The following is a 14,391-nucleotide window of genomic DNA, read 5'->3' as shown; positions in this document are numbered from 1 at the left end:
CATGACCTGTGACCCTTCAGTTCCTGCAAAGGCAGTCAGGTTATGAATGGTGCTGTAATGTCCCAGCACCAATGGCTGTCCTATAGCTTCGGAGTGCTTTGGGCAGCTGGGCAGCGCAGGTGTCGGGCCCACTAACAGACTTCTGATTATATTAATTATGTTCGCACTTTGTTGAGAAATTAATATATTCTTTACAAATTATTTTATCATTATGCATATGTACGTTAAAGGTGTAACTGTACCCTTAAGAGAGAGCAATGAACCCCATGTGACCCTCCCTGCCAATGACAACCCCTAAATTCTCACCCATATAGTGTAGTGAGGGAGGAGTGTCCGTGACACAAGTGGGCCCCACTGCCATTTTTGCTATGACTTTAACTCTATAAACACTATACCAAGCATAGGCATACAGCAGCGAAGAAGAGATGTCTGCATGTCCACCATCACACTCACGATAGTCCTTGGATCTTCTCACTGCTTGTAGATAGATGTGAGCCTAGTAAATCTGGTGACACAATCATCATCATTTATCATCAGCTTCTCCATCATCTCCGTGTTATTGTTGAAGTCGTCACTTATATTATTTATGACACTTGACAGAACAGGATAAAGTGTGAGGGACACGAGATCCCTCATGGAGAAGTGACACATTTTCTGCCATGTCAGATCTATGGCGGTTCATTATGGGACACTCAAGCAATTACTCTTTTTCACAAGTCAGTACTCCCCTGAAAGCGATGGTAAAATGGATGCCAGCATCATGATCATCTGAAAGCAACAATAAAGAAAAAACAACTCTAAAAACCCAACTTCATATACAGACAATATTATACTATGTGTACCTTTTCCATCTTGGCTACCACTAATTCACAACTCCTTGTCTCAGTGGCATATGACCTCGTCGTACTTCATAAAGACACTAATTTCACTAGCAAATCTAGCCAGAGAAAACTATTCATACATATATATATATATATATATATATATTAATGTAATAAAAAATTCTATCACTTCCATTAAAAATACAAGATGAGCCGCCCCACAAAGGCTGTAGCCCTAGGCATTGGACACCTAGTGCCTACTGGTAAATTTAGTCCTGCCTAGAACCAGTTATTATAAATGTTTTAGGATGGAGGAGTATTCCCTGTATATATTTCAGGTACATTAACTAAATACATGCTAGACGTTTATAAGGCACACATTTCACTGATATATTACTAGGAACTTTGACTTTGACTTTAGCATGTTTCTCTATTTATGGCTTTTTACAGTCTACTAGTTGAAAATTATCTGCTAATTTTGATGGGGACTTTAAGCCACTGACTTTGAGAGTTTGTGAAACATTCACCCTGAAAAACTGCAAGTCCGAAAATAGGTCTATTCCCTGGGAGATCGGGTTACAGTTTTCCATACAAATCTATGGAGAGGGGAGGGGGAGGAGAGAGCAACTGTATAAGTACAAGCCTCCAAAGGATAGGGGATAAGATGTCTTATTGGAAGGGGCCCGCCGCTGGTGCTGCGTCTCCAGGCTCGGAAACCCAGAAGTTTCCAGGACTGGAGACGTGACATAATCCCACGCCCCCTCATGATGTCACGCCCCTTCCATTCATGTCATTGGGAGAGGGTGTGACGGCTGCTATGCCTCCTCCCATAGACATGAGCATGGCGTGACGTCACGAGGAGGCATGGCATTACGTCACATCTCCAGTCACGGAAACTTCCCTTTTTCCAAGCCTGGAGACGCAGCCCCAGCTAGAATGCGGGTGCTGAAGGGATATGGTGAGGGTTCCCAGCGGCCGGCCCCCCAAAATCAGACATCTTATCCACTATCCTTTGGATAGGGGATAAGAAGTCTTAAGCCAGAAAACCCCTTTAATCCCGTCATACAGTGGAGCAGAGCCCAGTGGCAGATATTTATATTCCCTTTTCTCCCACCGCTGGACAACTCTACCAATCCATGTCCTCCTCTGTTCTGCCCAGATACCTTTGGGGGAGGAAGAAGTTCCTGGTTTCCCTTCCACCAGAAGCACCCTGGTTTCCCCTCCCGCAGCCGAATCCGGCAACTGTAGGCTGGAAACGAGGTGTGAATGCAGCCTAACCTCAGTAAAGCTACCGGTGTCTGTAACTTGGCGTCGGGAGGCATTATTGCCCCTCTGTGCCTAGCCCAGGATCCAGCAGTATACGTTAGGGTGGTATTGAGGATAAACTATGCCCTGGCGTCACGAATACAAGGGGTTAATGCCATCTGCCCCTAGGGTAATTCCATCTGCCCTTTGCATCACACCCTCTACCACAACTTTTGGCATCCTACGAACAGGATACAGGTGTGCGCCTTATACGAGTCAAGTCCTCCACCAGTCTGAGCTGTGTCCAGTATTGTCAGTGAAAATCGCATGCCGATGAGAAAAAAAACTAGCGCCAGAAAGTGTTCGGGACTTTACCAGTGAAAAGTGCAGCTCCGCCTTGTCAGTCCCCAGCGGTGACGCCTCTTCAGTGCTGCGAGGAGGAACCAAAGAGGTGTGTGTACAGGGGAAGATTTTGCTGACCGTACCAAAACAAGAAGTTCCCTGAGCGCAGCCATATTGCAAGCTCCAGCTGCTGCGCTCGTCTCTGTTGTTACCTGTCAAGCACCCGCTGCAGCACAGACTCCGCAAACACCAATGATTGTCAGTATCAAGTCTCCGGTGCCAGCAGCTATCAGCATTAACCCATTAGTGCCCGCAAGTCTGGTCGCAAGACTAATTACAACTGGGTGCCTGCCAAATAGAGGGGGAGCATCCATTACAGTACCCACATCAGTCAAGTCAAAGCCGCTGCCGTACTACAGTAAGCATCTTAAAGGAGAACGCACCTTTTTCTCTTAAAGCAACAGTACACTCAAAATTCAACAGGATGTCAGAACCCAGCTCTCCAGATCAACCAGGCGACAGCACCCCTTCATCTCCAGCAGAGAGCGCATCACCTGCCCCAGCAGCCAGGATCTGGCCAGCCCTGCTTGCATTCAGCATCAACAGTCCTGGAGTTCCAGCATCTACACTGGTATTAATGTGAAACCCTGTCCTCCCTACCCAAAATGGAGACCCCTTCACCTTGGGGGATTTCAAAGAGAGGGTCCAGAGTTTGTTTGTCTTTTACTCTTTCCCTCCTTACCAACAGGTGCATTTGCACACAGGACAACCTCAGGGACCAGTTTAGAGGAAGTCTGCACCTTGCCAGCCTCCAAGAAGGTGACCGTAGAGCAGATCTTTGAAGGACTCTGTCAGAGGTACGTCTCCAGCTGTATAAAAGGCGACAAAAGCCAGGTAAGACCTTGAGAGCGTATGCCAAAGCCCTTCAGAATGCCCTAGAGACTGTCCAAAAATTAGGTGGTGTAACTCCCAAGCAGGGCAACAAGGTGTTAATGGGCAGATTTATTGATTGGGCCCTTAATAAGTGGGATAAAACCCAGCTGAGAATGTTAGCGGTCCAAAACCTTTACATGTCATTCCTCGCTTTCAAGACACTGGCTATCCAAGAAATTGATCCGTTCAAGAGCCACTAGGGGCGGTAGCCAGACCTATACCACCACCGTCACCTGTCCGCCGGTATAGTAAAGTTATTAGTTATCTGTTCATTTAATTAATGGTTAATCTTATAGATTTTTCCAACACATTCCGGATTTGCTAATACAATATCCGATGGATCTGATTAATTATTATTATTATTTTTTTTTTAAAGAAGTGTATCTAAACTGAGTGATCATTTCTAAAGAATTTGCATGATTCTGTTCTATTTATTTCTGTATTGTTCTTTTGGCCGTGTTTGTTATCTATTGGCCAATTCGGTTTTGTGAAAAAATGTTCTTGAAAAATTAAATAAAAAATTATTTGAACCCAGTGCCATCTACTTTGCCAGTCACAGCAGCCTCAGACTTACAGACTGTTAGACAGGACATTGAACAACTGACCAAGGATGCAAAGGAGCTGGCCACCCAGCCTACTCCCTCTGACCGTGAACCGCCCTTGCGTAGAAAACCTACCCCCCACAATCCCAACTACCGAAATCCTCCACCCAATAGACCCTCGGGGACTCAAAGGCCCTTTTGGAACAATAACAATATTGGAAAATGCAGTGCTGGGATTAAAATGGATGTCCCCTGAGGTCGAGGACCCGCCCTTAGGAAAACAGTCATCAGGTTCAATCCCCGAACGACTTAAGTCAGGACTCTCACTTTATGTCGCCTCCTGCCCTTATGGAAAAATTGTTGTAGAAGGTGTACCGTTGGAGGTGTCGATAGATACAGGGTCACAAGTGTCTACTATTCTAAAAGTGTTTTCTATCAGCATTAGTGTTGAGCGACATAGGCCATATTCAAATTCGTGAATATTCGCGAATATATGAATGAATATTCGTCATATATTCGCGAATATTCGCATATTCGTAATAATCTCGATTTATTTTCGCATATGCGCAAATTCGCGTATGCGAAAATTAACATATGCGAAAATTGGCATAAACAAAATTAACATACGCATAAATTCGCATATGCGAAAATTCGCACACCAGTCTCACACAGTAGTATTAGAGCCTTCTTTACACCACACAAGCTGGAAGCAGAGAGGGATGATCACTGTGATGTGTATTGTGAAAAAAAAACGAATATTCGTAATTACGAATATATAGCGCTATATTTGCGAATATTCGCGAATTCGCAAATATTCGATATTCGCGAATAAAATTTGTATTGCGAATATTAGCGAGCAACACTAATCAGCATTGGGATCAGGGCCGGCGCAACCCATAGGCAGAATAGGCCGCTGCCTAGAGCGCCCCCTTAATGAGGGCACCGGTGCAGCCTGCAGCCACAGTTTATTTGTAAAGTTGTAATGACAACACAACACGGGCATTGCAATCCTTTATTTGGCTGCCGGCTGTCAAGAGCGCAACACAACTCCCATCATCCACTTATCTCTCCCCGTTCTCTCACTCAACCCTGTCTTATAGGACCCGCCCACAAGCAGTACCAGTTGCCTTTGCTCCCTTCCCATTGTGTATACTTCGTTCCGCGTAACAGATGCCAAGGCCCCGTATCCCCGCACCCTGGTTGCCTGGTGACCAGCCAGGTCCATACCGCCCGCCAGCCTCTGGTTCCTTAGTAAAAGCCCCAAGGCCGAGAAACCCCGGGCACCATGCAGCCATGTATCCCTGGAAGTTGGAGCATAGCAGGTACCGGCATGGTAAAGGAGGGGTAGGGTTAGTGGCCTCACATGGGGCTGCAGCATGTGCTCTGCGCTTGGCACTATCTCTGCTGCAGATTTTCAGGGCATGCTGGGTATAGTAGTCCATCAGCCATTGATTGTCAGCCTGTGTCTGACTCTATTGTTGTAATTTTTTAATTTATTAAAGGGACAGGTACACTTGGGCTTTTATAAGGGGCTATTGTGGTGTTTCCCAACCAGAGTTCCTCCAGCTGTTGCAAAACTACAACTCCCAGCATGCCTTGACATGCTGGGAGTTGTAGTTTTGCAACAACTAGAGGCACTCTGAAGGTTTGTTACAGTGTGTCACCCCAGTAGTAAGGTAATTACCCCCTTAAGGATGCAGCTAATTTTATTTTTCCATTTTCGTTTTTTTCCTCCATGCCTTCTATAATTATTTTATATTTCCATCCACAGACCCATGTGAGGGCTTATTTTTTGCGTGACTAATTGTACTTTGTAATGACATCACTCATTTTACCATAAAACGTATGGTGCAACCCAAAAAATATTATTTGTGTGGGGAAATTGAAAAGAAAACCGCAATTTTGCTAATTTTAGAAGGTTTTATTTTCACTCTGTGCACTTTATAGTAGAAATGACATGATTTCTCTATTCTGTGGGTCAATATGATTAAAATGATACCCGTGTTATATGCTTTTCTGTTATTTTTCTGCTTAAAAAAATCCTCAAACTTTTTTAGCAAAATCAGTATGTTTAAATTAACTCTATTTTGACCCCCTATAACTTTCTAATTTTTCCGTATACGGGATGGTATGAGGGCTAACTTTTTGCGTTGTGATCTGTAGTTTTTATCGGCACCACTTTTGTGTATACCGTACAGGATTATCAACATTATATTTTGATAGTTGGGACATTTACAAACGTGGCAATACCAAATGTTTTATTAATTATTCTTTTTTTACACTTTTTGGGAATAAATGGGAAAAAGGGGCCATTAAAATTTTTATTGGGGGAGGGGAATTAAAAAAAAAAATGTTTAACTTTTTTTTTTACACTTTTCCATAGGGCACTATTTAGAGCAATCATTTGATAGCATAGGGCATAGCACTGATCAGTTGTTAGGATTCAGCAGGCTGGATGTGGATCCTCTGTGTCAGCGAGGGATTGGCGTGGACCGTACCGGTGGACCGGTTCTAGGTTGCTACTGGTATTCACCAGAGCCTGCCACAAAGCGGGATGGTCTTGCTGCGGCGGTAGCAACCAGGTCATATCTACCGGCAACGGCTCAACCTCGCTAACTGCTGAGAAGGCGTGGGACAGAAGGACTAGACAGAGGCGAGGTCAGACGTAGCAGAAGGTCAGGGCAGGCGGCAAGGTTCGTAGTCAATGGTGATAAGCTAGGTGGAAGCTAATTAGACTCATTTGGGCTAGGCACCAATCATTGGTGCACTGGCCCTTTAAATCTTAGAGAGCTGGCGCGCGCCCTAAGGAGCGGAGCCGCGCGCGCCAGGACGTGACAGCCGAGGACCGGGACAGGTGAATAGCTTGGGATGTGATTCACGAGCGGGCGCGTCCCGCTATGCGAATCGCATCCCCGCCGGCAGTGTCAGTGCAGCGCTCCCGGTCAGCGGGTCTGACCGGGCGCTGCAGAGAGGGGAACGCCACGAGCGCTCCGGGGAGGAGCAGGGACCCGGAGCGCTCGGCGTAACAGTACCCCACCCCCCTTAGGTCACCCCCTCTTTTTGTCTGCTTGTCGCTTCACATGAGACGAGGCCATTGGGAGCGATTCTTGAGTTTCTTTCTGGAAGACAGAGAAGTCCTGGGTAAATTCATCCATGGCAGGCAGTCCAGGAGAAGTGGGAATGGGGAGGGGGGGCAGAGGGTGAAGCTTGGCACGGGGCAGAGTTTTACCAGGACGGGGGCTATGAGGAGGCACGGCATAGTCCTGATAGGCCTTGGGGAGACCTGGTATAGGAGGAGTCACTGAGGTTTGACTGACGGGACTGGGAGCAGACGTGAGGCATTTTTTGTGGCAAGAAGCACCCCAGCTCTTGATCTCCCCGGTGGTTCAGTCAAGGGTAGGAGAGTGGCGTTGGAGCCATGGCAGACCGAGGAGCACTTCAGAGGTGCAGTTGGGCAGAACAAAAAATTCAATCTTTTCGTGATGGAGTCCAATGCTCATGAGCAGGGGTTCTGTGCGGTAACGCACAGTGCAGTCCAATTTTACTCCGTTGACCGAGGAAATGTAGAGCGGCTTGACGAGACGGGTCACAGGGATGTTGAACCTATTAACAAAAAGGCCAAAATAAAATTTCCCGCAGAACTAGGGCGCTGCAGAGAAGGGAGCGCTCCGGTGAGGAGCAGGGACCCGGAGCGCTGGGCGTAACATCAGTATTATCGGCAATCTTCTGCTCTGGTCTGCTTGATCTCAGACCAGAGAAGAAGACCCTGGGATAACGGCCAGAGCAGGTGAGGGGACCTCTGACTGCCATGTTGGATGATCGCATCCCCCTGGCAGCGCCGTGGGCGATCCGATCATCCATTCAAATGACCGCATTACTGCAGATGCCGTGCTCTGTATTGATCACGGCATCTGAGGGGTTAATGGCAGACATCAGTGCAATCGCTGATGTCCACCATAACCATCGGAACCCGCCATGCATGGTGCGAGCACTGGTCCCGTCATGTACAGGACGTAAATGTACGCCCTGGTGCGTTAAGTACTAGGACACTAGGACGTACATTTACGTTCTGTGTCTTTAAGGGGTTACATAAGGAGATTTGTTACAGTGTGTCACCCCAGTAGTAAGGAGATTACATGAGGAGGAGGTTTGTTACAGTGTGTCACCCCAGTAGTAAGGAGATTACATGAGGAGGAGGTTTGTTACAGTGTGTCACCCCAGTAGTAAGGAGATTACATGAGGAAGAGGTTTTCTACAGTGTGTCACCCCAGTAATTGGAGATTATATGAGGAGGAGGTTTGTTACAGTGTGACACTCCAGTTGTAAGGTAATTACATGAAGAGGAGGATGTTTGCTACAGTGTGTCATCCCAGAAGTAAGGAGATTACATGAGGAGGGGGTTTTGTTACAGTGTGTCACCCCAGTAGTAAGGAGATTACATGAGGAGGAGGTTGTTACAGTGTGTCACCCCAGTAGTAAGGAGATTACATGGGGAAGAGGTTTGTTACAGTGTGTCACCCCAGTAGTAAGGAGATTACATGAGGAGCTTTGTTACAGTGTGTCACCCCAGAAGTAAGATGATTACATGAGGAGGAGGTTTGTTACAGTGTGTCACCCCAGTAGTAAGGAGATTACATGAGGAGGAGCTTTGTTACAGTGTGTCACCACAGTAGTAAGGAGATTACATGAGGAGGAGGTTTGTTACAGTGTGTCACCCCAGCAGTAAGGATATTACATGAGGAGGAGGTTTGTTACAGTGTGTCACCCCAGTAGTAAAGATATTATATGAGGAGGAGGTTTGTTACAGTGTGTCACCCCAGTAGTAAGAAGATTACATGAGGAGGATGTTTGTTACAGTGTGTCACACCAGTATTAAGAAGATTACATTAGGAGGAGGTTTGTTACAGTGTGTCACCCCAGTAGTAAGAATATTACATGAGGAGGAGGTTTGTTACAGCGTGTCACCCCTGTAGTAAGGAGATTACATGAGGAGGAGGTTTGTTACAGTGTGTCACCCCAGTAGTAAGGATATTACATGAGAAGGAGGTTTGTTACAGTGTGTCACCCCAGAAGTAAGGAGATTACATGAGGAGGAGGTTTGTTACAGTGTGTCACCCCAGTAGTAAGGATATTACATGAGAAGGAGGTTTGTTACAGCGTGTCACCCCAGTAGTAAGGAGATTACATGAGGAGGAGGTTTGTTACAGTGTGTCACCCCAGTAGTAAGGATATTACATGAGAAGGAGGTTTGTGACAGTGTGTCACCCCAGAAGTAAGGAGATTACATGAGGAGGAGGTTTGTTACAGCGTGTCACCCCAGTAGTAAGGATATTATATGAGGAGGAGGTTTGTTACAGTGTGTCACCCCAGTAGTAAGGAGATTACATGAGGAGGAGGTTTGTTACAGTGTGTCACCCCAGTAGTAAGGATATTATATGAGGACTAGGTTTGTTACAGTGTGTCACCCCAGTAGTAGGGTAAGGCGTGTCAAGGGGCGGCAAAAATCCTTGCACCAGCCCCGATTGAGATTCTAGTTTATTGTGTGAGCCTGACGATGTTAACTTCTGAGTAGTTGCGGGTAATGGGCAACCAGTCCCCAGACACGGATACTGGGGGCCAACTATTCAGTTGGGAAAGCATGTACTGACCGGGAAGGGAGTGATTGTAACTAGTGTTGCTCACGAATATTCGCAATTCGAATATTATTCGCGAATATCGCATATTCCCGAATTCACGAATTTCGCGAATATAGCGCTATATATTCGTAATTACGAATATTCGTTTTTGTTTTTTTTTTCTTCACAGTACACATCACAGTGATCACCCCTCTCTGCTTCCAGCTTGTGTGGTGTAAAGAAGGCTGTAATACTACTGTGTGAGACTGGCGTGCGAAAATTCGCATATGCGAAAATTAGTGTATGTTAATTTTCGCGTATGCGCATTTTTCGCGAACACTTATTTTGTATATGTTAATATTCGCATATGTTAATTTTCGTATACGTGAATGTTCGCATATGCGAAAATAAAACGAGACTATAACGAATATGCGAATATTCGCGAATATATGACGAATATTCGTCATATATTCGCGAATATTGGCGAATTCGAATATGGCCTATGCCGCTCAACACTAATTGTAACTAATGTGACAGATAAGGGGTCTGCCAAGTTTATTTTGGGGATGAACATTATGAAAAATAGTTTTGCTGAAATATTAGATGCCTTACATGCCTCTCTTCCCCATCTGTCCCCTTCAGGCCAGCGGGCTGTGCAGCACCATTTGAAAGTTCTACAGGTGGAGAAGAAGTTTACCAACAAGCAAGATGAAATCTGCAGAGTACAAGTTCAAGACACCAGGTCAGTGACCTTACAACCCAACATGGAGACCATCATATGGTGTTGTGCCCAAATAGGGACTATCAAAAATAGGGACTATGAAGCCCTGCTGGAACCTATGTGTTTGGAAGATCATCCTCTTGTTCGATCTGCGAGAAGCCTTGTCACTGTCACCAACGGGAGAGTCCCAGTGTAGTTAGTAAACCTGTCTGATTCTGCTAATGTCTTATCCAAATGCACTCCTGTAGCCCAGCTGTACCTCCTAGAGTTGATGGACATTGTGACAGAATGTCTGGTGGCCCGACAGCGTGCAGCTCAAGTGGCCGAAGGATCCAGTGTGAGCCCTCCAGAGCCCTGGTGGGCGCAACTCCAGGTTGGAGACGACACTACCCCAAGGGACCAAGTCAATGGAATCATCAATGTTGCCAAGAGGTACCATGAGGCTTTCAGCAAGAACCCCACCGACTTTGGGCAGACTTCAATGATCCAGCACCGAATCCTCACAGGTGATAGCCCACCTATCAAGGAAAGACACCACCCGGTCGCGCCAGGCATATATCAGAGGAGGAGGCAGATGTGATTTAAGAAAGTCAGAGCCCCTGGGTGGCGCCACTTGTCCTGGTAAAAAAGAAAGATGGAACCATCCGCTTCTGTGTTGATTACAGGAAACTGAACAATGTCACACATAAAGATGCTTATCCTTTGCCAAAGATCGAGGAGTCACTCACAGCCCTTGGGTCGGCTACTTACTTCTCCACCCTGGACTTAACCAGCGGATATTGGCAAGTACAATGTTTAATGGGAATCTATATTCGCGAATATATGGACGAATATTCGTCATATTCGCGAATATTCGCATAGTCGTAATATTCTCGTTTTATTTTCGCATATGCGAATATTCGCGTGTGCGAAAATTAACATATACGAAAATTCACATCTACAAAATTAGCATAAGCGGAAATTCGCATATGCGAAAATTAGCATATGCAAATTTTCGCTTATCCGAAAATTCGCACACCGGTCTCACACAGTAGTATTAGAGCCTTCTTACACCACATAAGCTGGAAGCAGAGAGGGGTGATCACTGTGATTGTGTACTGTGAAAAAAAAAATAAAAAAAAACGAATATTCGTAATTACGAATATTCGTAATTACGAATATATAGCGCTATATTTGCGAATATTCGCGAATTCGCAAATATGCGATATTCGCGAATAAAATTCGAATTGCGAATATTCGCGAGCAACACTAATACCTTTCACTTATTAAGACATGTAGAAACCAAGTCAGGTTGGCAGGATGGATATAAGTATCATTGGATGGGGCAAATCTCATTATAAAAACACAGTAATAAAACAAATATCCATGACAGAAATCTGAGGTTATGCCTGGACATGAATAAGTGAAGAATCTTTTGGATGGAAAAATCTGTTGTCTGTATGGGGCCTAGCCCCTGCACCCAGTATAGCTGCACTGCTAGCCCCATTCTGTATAATAGCCAAAAATCTCATGGACCTGATGTCAGATAAGCAGAAATTGTCTCCAGTCTACTAGGCCGTCTTTCCATGTCCACAGTCCTTATCATGTCATTGAGTTCTTAAAGAAATAATTTCTCCTTGGTGTTAATATTAAAATAATGAGATGTTAATATATAAAGAATGAATGTATTTATTACATTTATACATGCAGCGTCTTGTTTACCCTTGACATGGTCTTTCCAAGAATAGAAGAGGCCCCCCCAGTCCCATCCACCTATGTGGTGCCCCAGGAGGGGCGGCACATTATGTAGGTCAGCTGCGTTGTCCCCGCTGTCTTCACACATCACTTCATACAATGTCACACTTCTCCCCGGGCCGTGTGTCCTCCCATTAGTGGGGGTGTAACAATTACATCTAGGTGCCATTTTTATATTTTTTTTCTTGGAATTCTTAGGAGGGGGTTTACCAAGATGATCGTTCTCTGCATTGGGAAACCATATTTACTGTTATTGCTTCCACATGGCGGAGGGCAAAACATCTGCTACCTGTATACACAGGGCCCGGCGCCTCCTTTGCACCATCTCTAGATTATAAACCTTAGAGAGCGAGGATTTATTGTGTACTTGTGGAAAAAATAAATATTAAAATGGGATTAGCATCGCTCTGGTGTGATGGGATGATGGATGCGAGCGCCTTCCACCTGTCAGGCCTGTTTGATTTGTGAGGCGAAGCGTCTGTAGTTTAGTTGTGAAGCTGCGGATTAGATCCTAAGAGCTCGCCGCTTACCTTATACATAATAATATGATTATTAACTATATTAATGATCGAGACTTTCTCATCAGAATTACAATCTCATGTGTGCTAAATGACTAGAAACCTTCCTTGTGTAACATCCAGAAGAGATTGTAGTGGAAGCTTTTCCTGGGAGTAGTAGTCCGTCAAGGATGTTTTTGGTGATGTCACCTAACAGACTAGAATGTCACACTTTTTAAGTAGAGTGAAGAGTTGGCGACTGTCCCTTTAAGAGTTGCTTTATCGGCAGATAAACTGACTGTAAAGTTTCTAGTGTGTATTTCACATGTGTTAGTGAGGCTATGTTCCTAGTTGAGAGGCAGTTGCAGGTATAATACAGGAACAGTACAATTAGATATTGTCTACTGTAGTGTTTTCCAAACAGTGTGCCTCCAGCTGTTGCAAAACTACAACTCCCAGCATGCTGGAAGATGTAGTTTTGCAACAGCTGGAGACACATTATTTGGAAAACACTGCTATACTAGGAAGGTCCTATATAGGTTGGCTCACTGTGGTTCAAATACTTGTACTTGATCTTTTGTAAAGTGTTTAGCCACAAAGCACTAACTGCGAATGTAGGTCAAGTAGGAGATTAGTGAATGCAGAGGGGTCCTTGTTCAGCTTTTTCTTCTTCTGGTAATACTTCTTAAGGCTAGAACTTAAAGCAAGATGCCATGATAGCATGGACTGGATATGACCTTTTTGGTGAAATTTTCCAAACTCCGTACAGTGCAGTATTCACTGCAAAAGTGGCCAGGATATGTATTGGGTTACATGGAAATGGAACAGGACTTGTGACTTGGTTGAAGCAGGCTTCAATTTTAACATGATTCAAGACCTGAACTTAAAAGTGTATTGTGGTGCATAAGAACTTATCCCCTATCCAAAGGATAGGGAATAAGTGTCAGATCGTGGTGGGTCTGACAGCTGGACCCCCGCGATCTCCTGCTTAGGACCCTGGAAGTAATCGTAAGCGGCAGCCGACATGCCACCTCCTTGTATCTCCGTCGTCTCTTCCAGAGAGATACATGGAGATACATGGAGGGGGCATGGGTTGACATGCTCTGTTCCTGGGGACCGCTTGGGTACCATGCAGGAGATTGCGGGGGTCCCAGCAGTCGAACCCCCTTGATCTGACACTTCCCCCTATCCTTTGGAAAGGGAACATGTTTTACTGCACCACAGTACTCTGTTAATTGAACCTAGGAGAAACATTCTAGACAAGTTGTATGTCTGACCAGCAGATACAGGAAAGATGTTCCCTTTTTTTCTGGCCTTAGTCAGACTAAATAGTTTTTTTTGGGGGGTCCAGCCCTCTGGGAAGAGGTCGTTGTACAAGGGACTCTTCCTACAGCCTTTCTGGAAACTTCTGCATAGAAGCTAAACTGTGGAGCATATCATGTGACCAATGAATCACTCATCTGATACAATATGCAGTACGATCTCATTGTAGGCCATTAAGGCAATATAACACACAATACTTATGCAAGTCAACTCACAGTCCCCATACACGGGCTTAGGCAGCTTAAAAAGTTTTTTTTTGTCACATGGCAACGTCATATATATTGTAGCTTGGACACAGGTACTGGAATACTGCACCTGTCTTATGTTTACTTGCTTGACTGCATGCACATATTAAAGGGGTTCTCTGCTGTGGACAAATTATGTTTGTTATAAATGTTCCTTGACAATAAACAGACTGCCTTCACCTTAGGGACCATTTAGCTGATCCTATCGGACACATTGGATACATTGTCACAGTTGTCAGGGACTGGCATTGTCAATTAGCATGTTCCTAGCACCCAGACTGTCCACATTGTCAATGAGCTGATGACAGAAGATAGGTGAGACTTGTCCAGGCATCTTCCAGGCTTCTCTTTCTCCTACTTCCATCGGTAGTAA

At 45.1% G+C, this 14,391-nt stretch overlaps 1 long non-coding RNA gene across 1 annotated transcript; it reads left to right on the top strand.

Moving 5' to 3' along the window:
* Window positions 1-2,468: 2,468 nt before the first annotated feature.
* On the top strand, window positions 2,469-12,806 carry LOC130294493 (uncharacterized). Its single transcript, XR_008848516.1, has 3 exons — window positions 2,469-3,039; window positions 3,157-3,302; window positions 10,141-12,806. It is a non-coding gene; the product is annotated as an uncharacterized LOC130294493 (long non-coding RNA).
* Window positions 12,807-14,391: the final 1,585 nt, after the last annotated feature.

Source organism: Hyla sarda, chromosome 10 (assembly GCF_029499605.1).
Source record: "Hyla sarda isolate aHylSar1 chromosome 10, aHylSar1.hap1, whole genome shotgun sequence".
Classification (NCBI taxonomy): Eukaryota; Metazoa; Chordata; class Amphibia; order Anura; family Hylidae; genus Hyla; species Hyla sarda.
The sequence above is the reverse complement of the archived record's forward strand: the minus strand, read 5'-3'. Positions and strand labels throughout refer to the sequence as shown.